The 3,399-nt window shown below is 48.7% G+C and overlaps 1 non-coding gene across 1 annotated transcript; it reads left to right on the top strand.

Moving 5' to 3' along the window:
• Positions 1 to 368: 368 nt before the first annotated feature.
• Positions 369 to 440, top strand: TRNAA-CGC (transfer RNA alanine (anticodon CGC)). The gene has a single exon. It is a non-coding gene; the product is annotated as a tRNA-Ala (tRNA).
• The last annotated feature ends 2,959 nt before the right edge of the window (positions 441 to 3,399 follow it).

Here is a 3,399-nt window from a genome sequence, read left to right as displayed (position 1 = left end):
TTCTGTTTTTTCAGGCTTTGAATTCAGAGTAAGGGGTTTTGTTCTCTGTGTTTTCTTTTCTCAAGAGGGTCATTATAATTTTAAAATTGTTAATTTTGTAGTACACCAAATTAATAATAACATTTGTTCATAATTTGGCTGCCAGGAACTCAAGTTTGCTCATTGCAATTTGCCGAACAAGCAAACTAAAGGTGCATACAAATTTACTGTATACACACATACATAAACAATGTTTCCAAAAAAGCAACAAGCAGCTTGGGAGATTGTAGTTTTCCTACCCTGAGGCACCTTCATGGGGCCTGCTTTGCTGAAAGCAAGCCTTCTTTACAACACCTCCAATCAGATAAATAAAAATCATTATTAAATAAGGGGATGTAGCTCAGTGGAAGAGCGCCTGCTTCGCATGCAGGAGGTCCTGGGTTCAATCCCCAGCATCTCCAGSGAGGACTTTTCTCCTCCATCTCCACCCCTCCCCAGCAGGGAACAGGAGGCATTGCTCTTGCCCAGAAAGCACAGGCTCACCCTCTGACAGGAATGTCATGAGGGTGGTGGAAGTCCCCATGTGGACAGAGCCTGGCTGTTGCTGCCTGGCTGAAATAACAGTGCTGGGCAAGGGCAGAGGGAGTTAAACCTGACCCTCCTGGAACTGGAATTTTTTGTTGTCAGAGCATGCAGAGATGCAGGGAGGAAAGCTAAGGCCCTTTTGGAATTAAAGCTGACAAGCGATGTCAAGGACAACAAGAAGGGCTTCTTCAAATATACCAGTAGCAAGAGGAAGACTGCGGAAAATGTGGGCTTGCTACTGGGTGGGGTGGAGGCCCTCGTAACAAAGGATACAGAGAAGGCAGAACTAATGAATGCCTTCTTTGCTTCAGTCTTCACTGCTAAGGGCAGCCCTCAGGAATCCTAGAGCCTGGAGGCAAGGCAGAAAGTCTGGAGAAAGGAAGACTTTCCTTTGGTTGAGGGGGATAGGATTAGAGATCTTCTGGGCAAGCCTGACGCCCACAAATCCATGGGCCCAGATGGGATGCACCCACAGGTACTGAGGGAGCTGGCAGATATTGTTGCCAGGCAACTCTCCATCATCTTTGAAAGGTCCTGGGGAACTGGAGAGGTGTCTGAGGACTGGAAGAAAGTCGATGTCACTCCAGTCTTCAAAAAGAGCAAGAAGGAGGACCCAGGCAACTATAGGCTGGTCAGCCCCACCTCCATCCCTGGAAAGGTGATGGAAGAGCTCGTTCTGGATGTCATCTCCAAGCATATGGAGGAAAATAAGGTGATCAGGAGTAGCCAGCATGGATCCACCCAGGGGAAATCCTACTTAACCAATCTGATAGACTTCTGTGATGGAATGACTGGCTGGGTAGATGAGTGGAGAGCAGCGGACATTGTGTACCTTGACTTCAGCAAGGCTTTTGACACTGTCTCCCATAACATCCTCCTGGATAAGCTCAGGAAGTGTGGGTTAGACGAGTGGATAGTGAGGTGGATTGAGAACTGGCTGAAAGGCAGAGCTCAGAGGGTTGTCRTCAGTGGCGTGGAGTCTAGTTGGAGGCCTGTGGCTAGTGGAGTCCCCCAGGGCTCAGTCCTGGGTCCTGTCCTGTTCAACTTCTTCATCAAGGACCTGGATGAAGGGACAGAGTGCCTCCTCAGCAARTTKGCTGATGATACCAAGCTGGGAGGAGTGGCTGATACACCCARAGGGCTGTGCTGCCATTCAGAGAGACCTGGMCAGGCTGGAGAGCTGGGAGGAGAGAAACCTCCTGAGATTCAACAAGGGCAAGTGCAGAGTCCTGCACCTAGGGAGAAATAACGCTAGGCACCAGTACAAGCTGGGTGCTGACCTTTTGGAGAGCAGCTCTGCWGAGAAGGACCTGGAAGTGCTGGTGGATGACAAGTTGACCATGAGCCAGCAATGTGTCCTTGTSGCCAAGAAGGCCAATGGTCTCCTGGGGTGCCTTAGGAAGAGTGTTGCCAGCAGGTGGAGGGAGGTGATCCTGCCCCTCTACWCAGCCCTGGGGAGGCCTCATCTCGAGTACTGTGTCCAGTTCTGGATTGCCCAGTACAAGAGAGACCTGGAGCTCCTGGAGAGAGGCCAGTGTAGGGCTACGAAGATGATCAGAGGTCTGGAGCACCTGCCCTATGAGGAACAGCTGTGAGAGCTGGGCCTTTTTAGGCTGGGGAAGAGAAGACTGAGGGGGGATCTTATCAATGTGTACAAGTACCTGAAGGGAGGATACTTGTGTCAAGTGGACATCAAGARGGTGTCAAGAGGATGAGGCTGAACTCTTTTCAGTTGTCCCATGTGACAGGACAAGAGGGAATGGGCACAAACTGAACCGCAAGAAGTTCCACCTGAACGTGAGGGGGGAATTTCTTCCCTGTGAGAGTGACGGAGCACTGGAMSAGGTTGCCCAGRGAGGTTGTGGAGTCTCCTTCTCTGGAGATATTCAAAGCCYGCCTGGATGCAACSCTGTCTAACGTGCTGTAGGTGACTGTGCTTGAGCAGGGGGATTGGACTAGATGATCTCCAGAGGTTCCTTCCAGGCTTACCGATTCTGCGTGATTCTGTGACTTGAGATACACTCTGTATCATTAATCATATTTGAAACAAGCAACCATAAACATCCAAAATTAAGAAAATTATCATAGTAATTACCAGCGTGTCCTTGTTACCCATACTGCTTGCAGAGGTTTTTCTGATGGTGAGAAACTCTTGCTTGGAAATCTCCTGGATGATTTTGTTATGGACAAAATAAAAGAAAGTTGCTGTTTAAAATGACAGCAATCTGTTTCTGTGCTGAGGTATAATCTTATTTCTTACTTGCAAGAAAAGACATGTGGAGGGAAGAGAGAAAAAAACTCAAACATGTCATTTTAAAAAATTTCKTTTGGAGGCGGACGAGGAAGTTCATCTGCACTCCACAGTACAGCACTGTGCTAGCAACCTCTTAGCTTGGCTAAGCTGTTCATACAGCTCATGCAGTGCCCCGCGCAGCAGTGGGCCTGGCCAGTGGGAAAATAATTCCATACTAACCCAACACCTCCTCTCTCCACTGCTGAAGCAAGTCCTGGGCATGCTGGCCCGCACCTCACTGCAGGCACCGACGTACCTGGCCAGTTTCGCAGCTCTCGGAGGCTGGAGAACTGTGCCAGGTCTTCTGCAATTCACAGCACAGGTGCCATCTCCAGCTTGCTCAGTTCCCATTGCTATGGAAATTGCTTCTCGAGGCAGCTTGAATTTTCCTTTCATCAATCAATTAGGGGCAGACTTTGAGTTGGCTTGCTTATTTGCCCAGCACTGCTCTGTTTGATATTATTTTCACCATGACAAATTAACCACAGCTGGACCTGTCTTGAATTGCTAAGGATACTCTAAAGTAAAATGAAGAAAAAAAG

This window comes from Rhea americana, unplaced genomic scaffold (genome assembly GCF_003343005.1).
Source record: "Rhea americana isolate MKP2758 unplaced genomic scaffold, rheAme1 scaffold_324, whole genome shotgun sequence".
Taxonomy (NCBI): Eukaryota; Metazoa; Chordata; class Aves; order Rheiformes; family Rheidae; genus Rhea; species Rhea americana.
This window is presented reverse-complemented; position numbering and strand designations above follow the sequence as displayed.